At 34.6% G+C, this 19,746-nt stretch overlaps 1 long non-coding RNA gene across 6 annotated transcripts in view; it reads left to right on the forward strand.

The window, feature by feature from the left end:
• The first annotated feature begins 308 nt into the window (after positions 1–308).
• Positions 309–19,746, forward strand: part of LOC114170051 (uncharacterized) — a 36,444-nt gene continuing 17,006 nt past the window's right edge. Inside the window, exons 1-6 of one of the 6 annotated variants that reach the window (XR_014986492.1) lie at positions 323–688; positions 791–1,165; positions 2,947–3,043; positions 3,127–3,192; positions 3,708–3,737; positions 3,828–16,488. This is a non-coding gene — a long non-coding RNA (uncharacterized LOC114170051). Of the gene's footprint in view, positions 689–790; positions 1,166–2,946; positions 3,044–3,126; positions 3,368–3,707; positions 16,489–18,957; positions 19,206–19,746 lie in introns of those variants that run through there. The other 5 variants (XR_014986489.1, XR_014986490.1, XR_014986493.1 and 2 more) reach the window with 5 other exon arrangements.

The raw sequence follows: 19,746 nt of genomic DNA on the forward strand, positions 1-19,746 counted from the left end.
CTTAGTCTATGTGACCAAACAATTAAGATGGTTCCTGTTTTTGGATTTACAAATCTTTTTATTCGAACTCATGGACTCAATGCAAGCTCACAGGTTTGAATTAGTCCAGTGAGTTCACCACCGATTTTAGTGAGTTTAGGCAAAATACAAGTTTACAACCGAATTATCTCGAAAAACTAATGTAAAAGTACAAACTCGAACTAGTTAACTTGCTGATAACTATTTTGACGGCTCCCATATGTTATTAAAATGAGCCGGTGTATGTTTTATTAAGTAAAAAAACCTTGCCCAAACCAAAAGCCCAACATTTATCGTTTTTTTATTAGGGTAACTTTCCCACATCAGAAGCAGAAGACTGACTATACACACACAAAAAGTAGTCTTTGCAATCAACACCCTCTTTGTCGTGTCACTGTCCTCGTCTTCGACGCTGGTCGCTGTCCTCGTCTCCGAGGCTCGCCGCAGTCCTCATCAACGACGCTCGTCGCCGACCTCGTCAACGACGCTCGTCGCCGTCCTCGTCAACGACGCTCGTCGTCGTCCTTGCCGTCATCCTCACGACCCTCCCCTGCAACTCTGTTGTTCTACTTGTTTTCTCACTGCATTTGTTCTCCTCTTTTTTTTTTTTCCTCCTCACGTCAAACCCTAACATCACAAAACGATGGAAGATCGACGTGGTGATAGATAGGTTTTCTTCTTCTCCTTCACATTCCTTGTTCATTTCTTCAATTTCCCCATCTCTAATTTGACCGAGAAAATATTTTTTCCTCTATTCCTACTCATTTTTTAGTGACGACGACCTAGCCATTCCCGACAAGTTTCTTGCTCTCGCACAACCCCCATGCGTCACCAGATTCGTCGCCGAATTGACTTCTCGCTGGCAAGGGTCGATACGTGGCGCCGGAAACCCCTGACTTCCCAGCCAACTCAAGGGAAGGCACGAAGCTACGAAGTCGCCTCGCCGAAACCATTCGAGCTTGCGACCATCTCTGAAGAGGTCACTGTTGTTGGCGTCTTCAAATCAAAACTCCAGCAGCGGTGTCAACGAGAACTGCCCGAGTCAGCCGCCGACCGTTCCTTCTCCTACGACGGCAATGTCCTCTGTTCGTTTCTAAGTGTCAAACCGTCACTGTCACCGGTGTCGGCGATCTGAGCTTGTTCTCTAGTAAGTTTGATTTTCTTCGAGCCTTTTCCCTTGTTCTCTATTTTGGTTCATTCATTGTCCCCATTAATGAATTCATGTCTTCAAGAGAGAAAATATCTTGCTCTCGTTTCTCACCCATTTGGCTGGTGGTTTCAATTTTTAATACATTTTGGTCGTAGATGGAAGTTCGAGTTTATAATTTATTCTGGGATAGATGATTTTGTTTGGCTTCAACGAGTATTGAGGATAAAACTAAAGTTCGAACCGGAAGTTTGAAAAATTATTGAATGAAGAGGTGCAATTTGTTTAATTGTTATTTTTAAATAATTGCTTGAGAAAATTGAATGATTTGGGTATTTGTTTTAATGATCATTTTGATTCTTGTTTGGATTTGAATTCATTGAAGTTTGGTACGAGCTGCTACTTTTCGTGATGGACGTTGCGTTTAGGAGGGCTTGTTTAATGTGATTCGATCTTATTAGTGAATGGTCTCCATAAATCAGTGAATTATTAATCAACCCTTCATCATGTTTTTCACATGTTTTCTTCAATCAAGTGAATTAGGTGGTATATATAAGAGATTGAATAACAAATTAGACTGAAATGATCTATATTTAGCAAAGTGTGGATAAAGTTAAAATAATATTTTTCAAACATTTAAGAAAAAAAAATCTTCTGAATCAAGTGAATTAAGTGGTATATATAAACTTAACGAGATTGAATAGCTAATTAGACTGAATTGATCTATATTTAGCAAAGTGTGGATAAAGTTAAAATTATATTTTTCAAACATATACTTAAAAAAAAAAAAATTTAATTATATGGTCTGAGCATAGATATGATATTCTTTTTTGAATGTGAATTTGTTTCATTGGTTAGGGGAATCCATTTTTGAATGTGAATTTAAGATATGTTTAATTTCCTGTAATTTCCCTCTTCTCTCACATTACGAATTTATCATTCTCCTTAATGAAATCCATCATTTAGATGAGTTATCCAATGAAATCTATGATGTTATCTTGCTGTCAATCTTTGTGTGTTTCATTTTCCTATGACAATGGCTTGTTAGGTAAAAATTTGTGATATTCACTTTCTCCATACATATGCCAGTTAATTGGATTGTGGTATTTGTAAGTTATCACACTGATATATGTCATCTTCAGGCATATTGTTTGTAAAAATATTCTTAGCTTGCATGTAATTTTTGGCAACTGAAAAAACATTGTTTGCACTTGTAATATATGTTTTCACGAATATGCACTTTCTAACTCAGTACAGTTGTAGCTCACTTTTCCATGTCATAAGCCAAAATCTATGTAATATTTTTCTGTTATTGCAAAATCTTTTGTTCATACTCAAACATTATATATTTGCTCACTAGTCCTCTCTTTATTTTTGGCTTGCAGACTGATAAGCTTAGTGATATATAGTGTCAGCCTGAGTCACAACTTAAGTTTATTACTTAGCCTGGCTACAAGTAATTTATTGTTTTTTTAGTGTTTTGTTCAGATTGATTTGTAGTATTATTTGAAGCTTTAATAGGGTTTTGATTGTAAGATTAGACCAGTTCATCTGCCCGTGAGAGATAGTTTCAAATGCTTTAGCTAGTCATTGAACATTTCAACAATTCCATGAAACTTGTGATTTGTGAGAACTTTTAGTGCTAGTAATCTTTTTATATTTTTCTTTGCTATTATTATAACTGTAGGGAAATTCATTGTCAACTGCCCCACTATTTCATAAAATTCATTTTGGGAGTGAAATAGATGGCTTCCTTTCTAGTAATTGTTTCATGTTTTCAGATAATCGAGTGAAGAAGAGTACTAAAATGGAACACATATGGGTTCTACTTACCCGAGCATGAACATGGGAAAAAACAGTTCTTTGAGTACTTACAAGGTTCTATTTTTCAATTTGAATTTAATTATAAATGTTTGTTTTGATTACTCCGTAAAAAATACTCAACTATAATTTGTTTTCAGGTGAAGCAGAATCTGGCTTGGGGAAGAGTTCAATGACTTTCGTACTAAACTAGCTGGATTGAATAGGTATATATTACATATGTTTTGTTAAGCATTTGCCTAGACCAGGCAAAAGAGTTGTTTAAATTTGACCTATAATGACTATGTGGTAAAAGAGTTATTTAAATCTGACGTATAATGACTAAGGGAAACAGTACCCTAATAACAAATTCTAATTGGACACTTGAATATTATCTCGAAATATCAGAGAGTTTGAGCAATATGTAATTACAGAGCTGAAACGTAAGACAAATACAATATCTATGAAACTTTTGGGTTCAACAGTAGCATGAGTCAACCTGGAAAGAGATAAGAATGCTATGGTGAAAAGGGAGCAGAGGAATATTTAGAAAGGGAAGAAGCAAAGTATTCAGAGAGAGAGTCATACCACACACGCCTCTCCTTATTTTGCATAGTCTTTTAAATTAGCTTTCTTTCCTGATGCGTCCACTTTTTTTGTTTTCTGCCACTCCATAAACATCCTCCACGTGGCTAACTAACTTTTCCTCTTCTTTTCTTGTTACATTTCCCTCCCCATGAAGAACAACCTTATCCTCAAGGTTGAAGGAAGGGTAAGAGTTTTGAATCTCTTTAACATCCTACCATGTAGACACTTTAGTGGAACTAGAATCCCATTGGATTAATACTTGAGGAACTTCCAGTGTGTTCATGATAATGACTCTACGAGCCAACACTTTATATGGATGCACTATCAGACCCCATTCTGATGTTGTGAAGGGCAAAGGCAAATATTGTTGGGAAGGAGGACCTTGAAATTTCTTAAGCATGGATACATGAAAGACAGGGTGTATCTTTATTGCCGGTGGTAATTGCAACTTGTAAGCCATTGTCCCTATTTTTGCTATTACTTCAAAGGGACCAAAGTATTGCATTCCTTGTAATTTTTACGTAATGCCACTGAATTTTGCCTATAAGGCTGCAGTTTAACCAACACGAATTCACCCACCTTTATTGGCGTGTTGTTTCATGTAGTGCTGAGCTTTCTGCAAATTGAACTTCAATTGTTGTAGCACATTGTCTCGTTCCTGAAGAGTCTCTTGAATTGAAATAGGATATGTTGGTTCTATTTGGTACCTAATTATTGAAGGAGGTTCATGACCAAATAAAGCCTTGTACGGGTACATACCAATACTATGATGAAGGGAAGAATTATACCAAAACTGGGCCCATGACAGCATTACAAACCATGATTTTGGATTGTTAAAGACGAAACATCGCAAATACATCTCTAGAGTCTTGTTCAATTTTTTTGTTTGCCCATCCGTTTGAGGATGGTATGAAGAACTCATCTTCAACGTTGTGCCTTGGGCTTTGAATAATTGCTGCCAAAATGAATTGATAAAGACTCGGTCTTTGTCAGATACAATGGACTTGGGAAACTCATGGAATTCGACTATGTGTGAAATGAATGCCTCTGCCACACTTTTGCTAGTAAATCCCAGTTTTAAGCCAATGAAATGCCCATACTTGGTTAAACGATCAACCACCACTAATATGTTTGTATATCCATGCGGAGAAGGCAAGTTGACTATGAAATCCAAGGCTATATCTTCGCATACCTGTTGTGGAATTGGTAGGGACTGCAACAATCCCGCTGGTAACACATGATCCACCTTCGCTTGTTGGCATATAGAGCATGCACAAACAAACTTCCTGATATCCCTTTACATTGGGGCCAAAAAAATTGAGAGCAAATCCTTGCAATTGTCTTTGTGCAACCCACTTGGCCATCGATTTTAGAACAATGAAATTCTTCTAAAATTTGGGTAATAAAATCAGAGTTATTAGGAATGACCATTCTATGCTTCCAGAATAACACTCCATTTTTAAAGCATAATCTGTCCTGTCGGACTTATGTGTCATACATTGTTGAACAATAGGCAAAAGCTTATGATCTTGTTGAGTTAATGCTGCTACGTTGTTAGCTATCCATTAACAATTTGGTTCAGACCATGCTACCATTAAACTCTTAGATAGTGCATCAGTGGGTATGTTTTATTTGCCTGGCTTATACTGAATCGTAAAGTTATAGCTCAAAAATTTGGGAAGCCACTATTGTTGCTCAAGAGTGTGGAGGTTTTGCTCAAGAATTTCTTTCAAACTCTTTTGACCTATTTTGATGACAAACTTGTGACCTAGAAGATAGGTGGATTGCTTTTGCATTCAAAGGGTTAATTTCCCGAACATAGGTGGATTGCTTTTGCATTCAAGGGGTTAATTTCTTTGAGAAATATGTAATGGGGTGTTTCCTTTAGCTCAACACTGCACCAATGCCACTTCTCGACGCATCAGTCTCAGGAAAAAATGGCTCTTTAAAATTGGGAATGGCTAAAATGGGAGCTTTTGTCATCACCTCTTTTAATTAAATAAAAGCTGTATTGGTGATATCTGTCCATTGAAATGAGTCTTTCTTTAACAAATATGTTAAAGCAGTTGCAATTGAAGCATAGTTCTTATCAAAACAACGATAGTATCCTATCAATCCCATAAAGGCTTGTAACTGCTTAATATTTCGGGGTAGAGGCCATTTGGTTATTGCTTCCAATTTCCCACACTCCATTTCTACTCCTGCCCTCGACAATGTATGTCTGATATAATCAATCTTTGTGACTCCAAAGCAACATTTTGAAAATCGTGCAAACAATCGTTGTTGCAAGGTGCGCAACACCAACTCTAAATGACATAAATGCTCCTTCTAAGTAGAACTATATATTAAAATGTCATTGAAGAAGACTAACACAAATCTACGCAACATGTTTTTAAAAACCCCATTCATTAAGCTATGAAATGTTGCAGGTGCATTTGTTAATCCAAATGACATTACAAGCCATTCATAATGATCATGATGTGTGCGTAACACTGTCTTATGATGATCTGCAAGATTCAACAATATTTGATGGTATCGAGATCGTAAATCCAATTTAGAAAAGAAGCAAGTGCCAAATAATTCATCAATAAGCTCATCCACAGTCAGAATAGGAAAATAGTCCTTTACAATGATAACATTGACAACTCGATAATTTGTACAAATTCGCCAAGAGCCATCCTTCTTCTTAACCAAAATGATGGGAGAGGAAAATGGACTCTTAATTGACTGTATATCCCTTCCTACAACATACCATCAACCAATTTTTCAATTTCTACTTTCTGACTATGAGGATAGCGGTAAGGGCGAACCTTGATCGGACCAGAACCTTCCATCAAAGGAATTGAGTGATCATGCTCTCGTGTAGGGGGAAGAGAGGTAGGAATGCTAAAGACCTTACTGTAAGTGTGTAGCAAAAGCTGCAATTTGGGCTCCATATCCTTTGGTAACTCTAACAAAGAAGGAGGGATTGAGGTCAATTCGTCTAACTGAATGGTATACACTTCAGCTACAAAATTGGTATTTATCATTCTACGTATATGATTCAATGGAGCTACAATGGGCAACATTTCTTATTCCCCTTGAAGAATTGCCATTTTGCCTTCATGCAAAAATTTAATTTGTAATGCTGCATAATGAGCCAAATGTGGGCTAATAGTCTTAATGTATAGTCGTCACCTCTTAATAAGTTTCGACACTCATTAAAGTAAAAGGTGTCATACGTTCATGATGATTGATTCTAATCAGTGAAGGCTTAGGGAAGCTCAAACAAGTCATTTTTCAGGATGATAAAGATAGTCTTTTATTAGACAACCTTTGGTGTTCTACAATAAGCTAATCTCCATTTTGTATATATCAAAGTTTTATAGTAAGAGTAAAAACATCATGCCACAGTCCAACATGCAACTTAAGACGCATGTTCATAATCTTGACCCATTTACACATGCCTAAAAGGTGGAGGTAACTCTTCTGAATACCTTTCTTAAAAACTATTCTAAGGATGGATCCAACAGTTGAAAATGTACATAAAATCTCTCTTGGCAAAGGCAAATGTTCCAACTGTAGAGTAGTGAATGCTTAAGTTCATCTTATAAGTTTGAACGTATGACATTTGGTTGTACCAATACCATCCCAATTAAAGATAAACAATTGATTTTTTTAGTCTCACTATGGTAAAGGATCTTACATGCCAATTTAATGTATGTTTTACCTTTCATTTCTCTAACATATGGAATTTACTAGACTCTTCATGAAAATGGAAAAATTAACGAGCCATTTTCTGAAATTATCTATAAGCATCTTGTCTTTATATGTTGTGTTTTGGCAAAAACATAAAATGAAAAGTAATTGTTGCTTTCAAAAGATGTTGTTCCACATTTGTTTTGTATAAAGGAAAAAATGATGCTGACTTTGACCTTTATCAAGTTTCTTCTAAATTTCAACCTGGACATAAAGACAAAAGGCTAATAGATAAGCCGAGATAGTGACTTGTAGCTAATTTCCAACTTCATGTAAATTCTTACATTAAATTTCATGTTTAGAGAAATGAAGGAAGAAATTTACATTAAATTGACATGTAATATCCTTTACATAGTGAGGCTGCGAAATATCATAAGTTTATCTTTGATTGGGATGATATTGATACCCAACAAAATGTTATACGTTCAAATCTTTAAGACGAACTTAAGCATTCAATACTCTACACTTGGAACCTTTGTCTTTGTCAAGAGTGATTTTATGTATATTTTCAACTGTTGGATCCATTCTTAGAATAATTTGTGAGAAAGGTATTCAGAAGAGTCACCTTCACCTTTTAGGCATTTGTAAATGGGTCAAGATTATGAACATGCGTATTAAGTTGCATGTTGGACTGTGACATGATGTTTTTCCTCTTACTATAAAACTTTGACATATACAAAATGAAGATAAGCTTATTGTAGAACACCAAAGGTTGTCTAATGAAAGACTATCTTTATTATCTAGAAAAATACCTTGTTTGAGCTTCCATTAGCTTTCACCGATTATAGTCGATCATCGTGATTGTATGATACCTGTTACTTTAATGAGTTTCTTCACTCATTTGAGGCGACGACTGCATTCAAGTTTGTTATTTGGGTAGTAACAACAATGTCATGCCAAAGTTTATTTTTGAATGTCCAAATTGGTTAATACTCTATTGTTAACCGCATTCTATATTTTGTATTACTAGGAGAACCTAGATTTTTATCTTGGCATGACATTGTTGCTACCATCCAAACAACACACTTGAATATAGTCGTCACCTCTTAATAAGTTTCGACACTCATTAAAGTAAAAGGTGTCATACGTTCATGATGATTGATTCTAATCGGTGAAGGCTTAGGGAAGTTCAAACAAGTCATTTTTCAGGATGATAAAGATAGTCTTTCATTAGACAACCTTTGGTGTTCTACAATAAGCTAATCTCCATTTTGTATATATCAAAGTTTTATAGTAAGAGTAAAAACACCATGTCACAGTCCAATATGCAACTTAAGACGCATGTTCATAATCTTGACCCATTTACATATGCCTAAAAGGTGGAGGTGACTCTTCTAAATACCTTTCTCAAAAACTATTCTAAGGATGGATCCAACAGTTGAAAATGTACATAAAATCTCTCTTGGCAAAGGCAAATGTTCCAACTGTAGAGTAGTGAATGCTTAAGTTCATCTTATAAGTTTGAACGTATGACATTTGGTTGTACCAATACCATCCCAATTAAAGATAAACAATTGATTTTTTTAGTCTCACTATGGTAAAGGATCTTACATGCCAATTTAATGTATGTTTTACCTTTCATTTCTCTAACATATGGAATTTACTAGACTCTTCATGAAAATGGAAAAATTAACGAGCCATTTTCTGAAATTATCTATAAGCATCTTGTCTTTATATGTTGTGTTTTGGCAAAAACATAAAATGAAAAGTAATTGTTGCTTTCAAAAGATGTTGTTCCACATTTGTTTTGTATAAACGAAAAAATGATGCTGACTTTGACCTTTATCAAGTTTCTTCTAAATTTCAACCTGGACTTAGAGACAAAAGGCTCACAGATAAGCCGAGATAGTGACTTGTAGCTAATTTCCAACTTCATGTAAATTCTTACATTAAATTTCATATTCAGAGAAATGAAGGAAGAAATTTACATTAAATTGACACGTAATATCCTTTACATAGTGAGGCTGCGAAATATCATAAGTTTATCTTTGATTGGAATGATATTGATACCCAACAAAATGTTATACGTTCAAATCTTTAAGACGAACTTAAGCATTCAATACTCTACACTTGGAACCTTTGTCTTTGTCAAGAGTGATTTTATGTATATTTTCAACTGTTGGATCCATTCTTAGAATAGTTTGTGAGAAAGGTATTCAGAAGAGTCACCTTCACCTTTTAGGCATGTGTAAATGGGTCAAGATTATGAACATGCGTATTAAGTTGCATGTTGGACTGTGACATGATGTTTTTCCTCTTACTATAAAACTTTGACATATACAAAATGAAGATAAGCTTATTGTAGAACACCAAAGGTTGTCTAATGAAATACTATCTTTATTATCTAGAAAAATACCTTGTTTGAGCTTCCATTAGCCTTCACCGATTATAGTCGATCATCGTGATTGTATGATACCTGTTACTTTAATGAGTTTCTTCACTCATTTGAGGCGACGACTGCATTCAAGTTTGTTATTTGGGTAGTAACAGCAATGTCATGCCAAAGTTTATTTTTGAATGCCCAAATTGGTTAATACTCTATTGTTAACCGCATTCTATATTTTGTATTACTAGGAGAACCTAGATTTTTATCTTGGCATGACATTGTTGCTACCATCCAAACAACACACTTGAATATAGTCGTCACCTCTTAATAAGTTTTGACACTCATTAAAGTAAAAGGTGTCATACGTTCATGATGATTGATTCTAATCGGTGAAAGCTTAGGGAAGCTCAAAGAAGTCATTTTTCAGGATGATAAAGATAGTCTTTCATTAGACAACCTTTGGTGTTCTACAATAAGCTAATCTCCATTTTGTATATATCAAAGTTTTATAGTAAGAGTAAAAACACCATGCCACAGTCCAACATGCAACTTAAGACGCATGTTCATAATCTTGACCCATTTACACATGCCTAAAAGGTGGAGGTAACTCTTCTGAATACCTTTCTTAAAAACTATTCTAAGGATGGATCCAACAGTTGAAAATGTACATAAAATCTCTCTTGGCAAAGGCAAATGTTCCAACTGTAGAGTAGTGAATGCTTAAGTTCATCTTATAAGTTTGAACGTATGACATTTGGTTGTACCAATACCATCCCAATTAAAGATAAACAATTGATTTTTTTAGTCTCACTATGGTAAAGGATCTTACATGCCAATTTAATGTATGTTTTACCTTTCATTTCTCTAACATATGGAATTTACTAGACTCTTCATGAAAATGGAAAAATTAACGAGCCATTTTCTGAAATTATCTATAAGCATCTTGTCTTTATATGTTGTGTTTTGGCAAAAACATAAAATGAAAAGTAATTGTTGCTTTCAAAAGATGTTGTTCCACATTTGTTTTGTATAAAGGAAAAAATGATGCTGACTTTGACCTTTATCAAGTTTCTTCTAAATTTCAACCTGGACATAAAGACAAAAGGCTAATAGATAAGCCGAGATAGTGACTTGTAGCTAATTTCCAACTTCATGTAAATTCTTACATTAAATTTCATGTTTAGAGAAATGAAGGAAGAAATTTACATTAAATTGACATGTAATATCCTTTACATAGTGAGGCTGCGAAATATCATAAGTTTATCTTTGATTGGGATGATATTGATACCCAACAAAATGTTATACGTTCAAATCTTTAAGACGAACTTAAGCATTCAATACTCTACACTTGGAACCTTTGTCTTTGTCAAGAGTGATTTTATGTATATTTTCAACTGTTGGATCCATTCTTAGAATAATTTGTGAGAAAGGTATTCAGAAGAGTCACCTTCACCTTTTAGGCATTTGTAAATGGGTCAAGATTATGAACATGCGTATTAAGTTGCATGTTGGACTGTGACATGATGTTTTTCCTCTTACTATAAAACTTTGACATATACAAAATGAAGATAAGCTTATTGTAGAACACCAAAGGTTGTCTAATGAAAGACTATCTTTATTATCTAGAAAAATACCTTGTTTGAGCTTCCATTAGCTTTCACCGATTATAGTCGATCATCGTGATTGTATGATACCTGTTACTTTAATGAGTTTCTTCACTCATTTGAGGCGACGACTGCATTCAAGTTTGTTATTTGGGTAGTAACAACAATGTCATGCCAAAGTTTATTTTTGAATGTCCAAATTGGTTAATACTCTATTGTTAACCGCATTCTATATTTTGTATTACTAGGAGAACCTAGATTTTTATCTTGGCATGACATTGTTGCTACCATCCAAACAACACACTTGAATATAGTCGTCACCTCTTAATAAGTTTCGACACTCATTAAAGTAAAAGGTGTCATACGTTCATGATGATTGATTCTAATCGGTGAAGGCTTAGGGAAGTTCAAACAAGTCATTTTTCAGGATGATAAAGATAGTCTTTCATTAGACAACCTTTGGTGTTCTACAATAAGCTAATCTCCATTTTGTATATATCAAAGTTTTATAGTAAGAGTAAAAACACCATGTCACAGTCCAATATGCAACTTAAGACGCATGTTCATAATCTTGACCCATTTACATATGCCTAAAAGGTGGAGGTGACTCTTCTAAATACCTTTCTCAAAAACTATTCTAAGGATGGATCCAACAGTTGAAAATGTACATAAAATCTCTCTTGGCAAAGGCAAATGTTCCAACTGTAGAGTAGTGAATGCTTAAGTTCATCTTATAAGTTTGAACGTATGACATTTGGTTGTACCAATACCATCCCAATTAAAGATAAACAATTGATTTTTTTAGTCTCACTATGGTAAAGGATCTTACATGCCAATTTAATGTATGTTTTACCTTTCATTTCTCTAACATATGAAATTTACTAGACTCTTCATGAAAATGGAAAAATTAACGAGCCATTTTCTGAAATTATCTATAAGCATCTTGTCTTTATATGTTGTGTTTTGGCAAAAACATAAAATGAAAAGTAATTGTTGCTTTCAAAAGATGTTGTTCCACATTTGTTTTGTATAAACGAAAAAATGATGCTGACTTTGACCTTTATCAAGTTTCTTCTAAATTTCAACCTGGACTTAGAGACAAAAGGCTCACAGATAAGCCGAGATAGTGACTTGTAGCTAATTTCCAACTTCATGTAAATTCTTACATTAAATTTCATATTCAGAGAAATGAAGGAAGAAATTTACATTAAATTGACACGTAATATCCTTTACATAGTGAGGCTGCGAAATATCATAAGTTTATCTTTGATTGGGATGATATTGATACCCAACAAAATGTTATACGTTCAAATCTTTAAGACGAACTTAAGCATTCAATACTCTACACTTGGAACCTTTGTCTTTGTCAAGAGTGATTTTATGTATATTCAACTGTTGGATCCATTCTTAGAATAGTTTGTGAGAAAGGTATTCAGAAGAGTCACCTTCACCTTTTAGGCATGTGTAAATGGGTCAAGATTATGAACATGCGTATTAAGTTGCATGTTGGACTGTGACATGATGTTTTTCCTCTTACTATAAAACTTTGACATATACAAAATGAAGATAAGCTTATTGTAGAACACCAAAGGTTGTCTAATGAAATACTATCTTTATTATCTAGAAAAATACCTTGTTTGAGCTTCCATTAGCCTTCACCGATTATAGTCGATCATCGTGATTGTATGATACCTGTTACTTTAATGAGTTTCTTCACTCATTTGAGGCGACGACTGCATTCAAGTTTGTTATTTGGGTAGTAACAGCAATGTCATGCCAAAGTTTATTTTTGAATGCCCAAATTGGTTAATACTCTATTGTTAACCGCATTCTATATTTTGTATTACTAGGAGAACCTAGATTTTTATCTTGGCATGACATTGTTGCTACCATCCAAACAACACACTTGAATATAGTCGTCACCTCTTAATAAGTTTTGACACTCATTAAAGTAAAAGGTGTCATACGTTCATGATGATTGATTCTAATCGGTGAAAGCTTAGGGAAGCTCAAAGAAGTCATTTTTCAGGATGATAAAGATAGTCTTTCATTAGACAACCTTTGGTGTTCTACAATAAGCTAATCTCCATTTTGTATATATCAAAGTTTTATAGTAAGAGTAAAAACACCATGCCACAGTCCAACATGCAACTTAAGACGCATGTTCATAATCTTGACCCATTTACACATGCCTAAAAGGTGGAGGTAACTCTTCTGAATACCTTTCTTAAAAACTATTCTAAGGATGGATCCAACAGTTGAAAATGTACATAAAATCTCTCTTGACAAAGGCAAATGTTCCAACTGTAGAGTAGTGAATGCTTAAGTTCATCTTATAAGTTTGAACGTATGACATTTGGTTGTATCAATACCATCCCAATCAAAGATAAATAATTGATTTTTTTAGTCTCACTATGGTAAAGGATCTTACATGCCAATTTAATGTAGGTTTTTTCCTTCATTTCTTTGAACATATGGAATTTAGTAGACTCTTAACGAAAATGGATAAATTAACGAGCCATTTTCTGAACTTATCTATAAGTATCTTGTATTTATATGTTGTGTTTTGGCAAAAACATAAAATGAAAAGTAAATGTTGCTTTCAAAAAATGTTGTTCCACATTTGCTTTGTATAAAGGCAAAAATGATGATGACTTTGACCTTTATCAAGTTTCTTCTAAATTCAACCTAGACATAAAGACAAAAGGCTCATAGATAAGCCGAGATAGTGGCTTGTAGCTAATTTCCCACTTCATGTAAATTCTTACATTAAATTGAATGTTCAGGGAAATGAAGGAAGAAATTTACATTAAATTGGCACACAATGTCATTTAGATAGTGAGGCTACGAAAGATCAATAATTTATCTTTGATTGAGATGATACTGATACCTAACAAGATGTTATACGTTCGAACCTATAAAATGAATTTAGGCATTCACTACCTTACAGTTGGAACCTTTGCCAAGAGATCTTTTATGTACATTCTTAACCGTTGAATCCATCTTTAGAATAGTTTTTGAGAAAGGTATTCAGAAGAGTCACCTCCACCTTTTAGGCATTTGTAAATGGATCAAGATTATGAACGCGCATTTTAAGTAGGATGTTGGACTGTGGCATGGTGTTTTTACCCTTACTTTAAAGCTTTGAAATAAATAAAACGGAGATTAGCTCATTGTAGAACACCAATGATTGTCTAATGAAAGACTATCTTTACGATATGGAAGAATAGCTTGTTTGAGCTTCCATTAGCCTTCATCGATTATAGTCAATAATCGTGATCGTATGATACCTGTTATTTTAATGAGTTTCTTCACTCATTTGAGGCGACGACTACATTCAAGTGTGTTATTTGGGTAGTAGTAACAATGTCATGCCAAACTAAAAATCTAGGCTCCTGTAATAATAAAAATATAGAATGCGATAAACAATAGAGTATTACCCGACTTGGGCATCAAACATTTAACTATGGCATTTAGTGACGAGTATTTTATATCACTCTTTATTATAAATATATTAGGGGACTTTAAGTTTGTAAGACGTTTTTGTAACCTAAGGTTTGTAACCACTTAGATATTGTAAATTGATCTTCTATCTAGTCAAAAAGGGACTTCTATGACATGAATTATAGCAGTTGAATCATCTAATTTTAGCCACGTTCTATAGTTCCCAGTAGTAGGAGAATAAAAATTTCTGTTTGGCATGACATTGTTGCTACCAACCAAACAACATACTTGAATATAGTCGTCAACTCTGAATGAGTGATGACACTCATTAAAGTAACATGTGTCATACGTTCATGATGATTAATTCTAATCGGTGAAGGCCCATGGAAGCTCAAACAAGGTTTTATTTCTGATGTTAAAGATTGTCTCTCATTAGACAACCTTTGGTGTTATACAATGAGCTGATCTTCATTTTATTTATATCGAACCTTTGTAGTAAGGGTAAAAATACCATGCCATAGTCCAACATATATTTGTAATTTTTACTCTTTTACCAATGCTTAGGTGGAAATGACTCTTCTGAATATCTTTCTAAAAAACTTTTATAAGGATGGATCCAATAATTCAGAAAGTACATAAAATATCTCTTGACAAAGGCGAATGTTCTAGTTGTAAATGAGTTAACACATAAGTTAATCTTATAGGTTTGAACGTATGACATTTGGTTGTATCAATACCATCCCAATCAAAGATAAAGAATTTGTTTTTTTTAGTCTCACTATGGTAAAGGATCTTACATGCCAATTTAATGTAGGTTTTTTCCTTCATTTCTTTGAACATATGGAATTTAGTAGACTTTTAACGAAAATGGATAAATTAACGAGCCATTTTCTGAACTTATCTATAAGTATCTTGTATTTATATGTTGTGTTTTGGCAAAAACATAAAATGAAAAGTAAATGTTGCTTTCAAAAAATGTTGTTCCACATTTGCTTTGTATAAAGGAAAAAATGATGATGACTTTGACCTTTAACAAGTTTCTTCTAAATTCAACCTAGACATAAAGACAAAAGGCTCATAGATAAGCCGAGATAGTGGCTTGTAGCTAATTTCCCACTTCATGTAAATTCTTACATTAAATTGAATGTTCAGAGAAATGAAGGAAGAAATTTACATTAAATTGGCACACAATGTCATTTAGATAGTGAGGCTACGAAAGATCAATAATTTATCTTTGATTGAGATGATACTGATACCTAACAAGATGTTATACGTTCGAACCTATAAGATGAACTTAGGCATTCACTACCTTACAGTTGGAACCTTTGCCAAGAGATCTTTTATGTACATTCTTAACCGTTGAATCCATCTTTAGAATAGTTTTTGAGAAAGGTATTCAGAAGAGTCACCTCCACCTTTTAGGCATTTGTAAATGGATCAAGATTATGAACGCGCATTTTAAGTAGGATGTTGGACTGTGGCATGGTGTTTTTACCCTTACTTTAAAGCTTTGAAATAAATAAAACGGATATTAGCTCATTGTAGAACACCAAAGGTTGTCTAATGAAAGACTATCTTTACGATATGGAAGAATAGCTTGTTTGAGCTTCCATTAGCCTTCATCGATTATAGTCAATCATCGTGATCGTATGATACCTGTTATTTTAATGAGTTTCTTCACTCATTTGAGGCGACGACTACATTCAAGTGTGTTATTTGGGTAGTAGTAACAATGTCATGCCAAACTAAAAATATAGGCTCCTGTAATAATAAAAATATAGAATGCGATAAACAATAGAGTATTACCCGACTTGGGCATCAAACATTTAACTATGGCATTTAGTGACGAGTATTTTATATCACTCTTTATTATAAATATATTAGGGGTTTTTAAGTTTGTAAAACCTTTTTGTAACCTAAGGTTTGTACCCTCTTAGATATTGTAAATTGATCTTGTATCTAGTCGAAAAGGGACTTCTATGACATGAATTATAGCAGTTGAATCTTCTAATTTTAGCCACGTTCTATATTTCCCAGTAGTAGGAGAACAAAAATTTTCAGTTTGGCATGACATTGCTGCTACCAACCAAACAACATACTTGAATATAGTCGTCACCTCTGAATGAGTGATGACACTCATTAAAGTAAAATGTGTCATACGTTCATGATGATTAATTCTGATCGGTGAAGGCCCATCGAAGCTCAAACAAGGTTTTATTTCGGATGTTAAAGATTGTCTCTCATTAGACAACCTTTGGTGTTATACAATGAGCTGATCTTTGTAAGACTCGCGAAAATTAATTAATTAAATAATTACTTAATAAATGCGGGTAGAAAGCGCCTTTATGGCATTTATTATGGTTTAATGTGGTGTGGAAAAGTACTAGCACAAGTGGTTGAGAGTACTTTGGTTGTGTGAATGGACTTGGTTTTAAGTCCTATGTATGCTAATTATGTGTTATTGTTTTATTATTAATTTTTAATAATATGTATGAGTATAGAATTGATAATATAAACTATTATTGATTGGAGTGTATCACCAAATGTGAATTGGCATAGTGGTTGTGCTTGGCATTATGAGCGGAGGGTCACAAGTTCAAACCTTGGTACATGGAACTTAACCTTTCTTTTTACTAAACTTAGCTTGGGATGAATGTGGAAAGGTAGAGAGAACCTAGTAGAATGGGACAGCCAAGAGGGTTGGAAAAACCACCAAATAATTAACCTTGAAGGGGAATTAAAACCACAATAAAGCCCAATTTCGTTTTATTTTTAAAACCCATTTTAAAGACACCTATAAAAGACAAAATTTAGGTAGAAAGAAGGGTTTCTGCAATTGTTTTGTGGTATCTTGAGAGCATAGTGAAATTGGAGAGTGAGAGGTTGAATTGAGTGTGCAAAGGGCTGAAGCAAGGTATTGCTGAACAAGGAACTTTCTCTTTATCGCAATCTCATTCAAAAATTACAAGTTAAGGGAGTTGAACTCTATTTTTCGTACTACAGTTATATGTACGTGATTTTGATGGATTTGTGCCAGGAAATTCAGATTATGTATGATGGAGATTAGGGGTTTGGGTACTGTGATAATTGTTTTATCAAATTGCTCATGGAATTGTACAAATGTGAGAGTTTCCTACACTGTGAATATTGTTTGTGGTTCGACTTGAACTTCTGGGAACCAAATTGTGCCTAAGTCATGTATATATGTTTGTGCATCGTGTCCAATTGTTGGTAATGCGTAATTGGTGATTTTGGTATTGGCTTTGAGTATTTTGGTGTATGGACAGTGGCGAAACCTTGCAAGTTTCGCCCAAGCGACTCCCTCTCGTCTAGGCGAGAGTTGCAGGAGTTCAATCAGAGTTTTGGCTCGAGCAATTCGCTCAGACGACCTGAGTTAGTGTTGAGCGACTTGGTCTCTCGCTCAGGTGAGAGACACTTGCCTAAGCGAGGTCGCGAGGTGACCTGGGTGTTCTGAGCGCGAAATCTCGTCCAAGCAAGGAGTTTTGTGAGTTGAGCGAACCAGGGTCTCGCTCAGGCGAGACGGCCTCGCCTAAGCGAGATGTCGTGGTCATGTGTGATGTTTTGCTTGCATTGTAGCCTTGGCGAGATTGAATTAGGTGTTTGGCCGAGAGATGATCTCGCCTAAGCGAGATAACGTGATGATGTTGTTGTTTTAAGCTCGCTCAGGCGAGGTGAGCTAGCCTAAGCGAGGCTGAGGGCTTAGCTTGGGCGAGAGTGCCTAGCTTAAGCGAGTTTATGCGAAGTTCCATGTGTGTGTGATTTGGCTGTTTTCTTTTAAGTATAGTAAGTATATGCATGTGGTGTGGTAATTAGGGCTTCAAGAACTAAGTCCGATAGGGGTCTGGGATGTGCTTGGTGGTTGGACACATGATGAGCATGGAACTGTTTTGTTCCCGTCGGCTACTATTGGGCGAGGAGTCCATAGTATGGTGATTGCGTGCGTGCCAGGGTCCAAGTTGAGAAGACTTGGATGTTTTACTACAGAGGAAGAGTCTGTAGAGCAGGACTATGAGTGGGATAGGCTCATAGGGTTGGACCACGAATGAGTTAGTTTTGTGGGAGCACAGTGAAGTCCCAAGACCTAGTTCATGTATATGCCTCATGATGGACTATGAGGTTGTGGTTGGGTAATTTGAAATCATGAAATGTTAAGTTATGTTATTTTGGGATGGGTGGCATATTTGATTCATGTATATGTTTATATATTGTTCATAGCTCACATTATTTGTGTGTGTGTGGCGATGATCGGATAATTTGTTATCTGGGAGCAGATGGTTTGACAAGTGAGCCAGGAGATACATAGAGACGAAGAGCATGTGCTACTTGGGCTTTTGAAAGCAAACTTTATTTTTGTTGATTTTGATGTAAAACTTATTTATGCTGAACTTTAGTAAATTTTGTATAGAACAATTGTGTACATTCAAACTACGTTACGGTTACTTTTTTGGGTTTTAATTTTCCGATGTTTTTTAGGGAAACAGTATCCTATTAAATCAGGTATTTTATTTTTTAGTGGTTATTTTATATGTTATTTATTAAAAACCAGTAATATTGTTTAGGGATGTTGCAATCTTAATTTTATTTATATTGAATCTTTGTGGTAAGGGTAAAAATACCATGCCACAGTCCAACATTCAATATAAGACATATATTTGTAGTTTTTACTCTTTACCAATGCTTAGGTGGAAATGACTCATCTGAATATCTTTCTAAAAAACTTTTATAAGGATGGATCCAATAGTTCAGAAAGTACATAAAATATCTCTTGGCAAAGGCGAATGGTCTAAATGTAAATGAGTTAACACATAAGTTCATCTTATAGGTTTGAACGTGTGACATTTGGTTGTATCAATACCAGCCCAATCAAAGATAAACAATTGATTTTTTTAGTTTCACCATGGTAAAGGATCTTATATACCAATTTAATGTACGTTTTTTCCTTCATTTCTCTGAACATATGGAATTTACTAGACTCTTCATGAAAATGGAAAAATTAACGAGCCATTTTCTGAACTTATCTATAAGTATCTTGTATTTATATGTTGTGTTTTGGCAAAAAC

The sequence above is a fragment of the Vigna unguiculata genome, chromosome 11, assembly GCF_037176805.1.
Source record: "Vigna unguiculata cultivar grain cowpea cultivar isolate G323 ecotype 2 chromosome 11, ASM3717680v1, whole genome shotgun sequence".
NCBI lineage: Eukaryota > Viridiplantae > Streptophyta > Magnoliopsida > Fabales > Fabaceae > Vigna > Vigna unguiculata.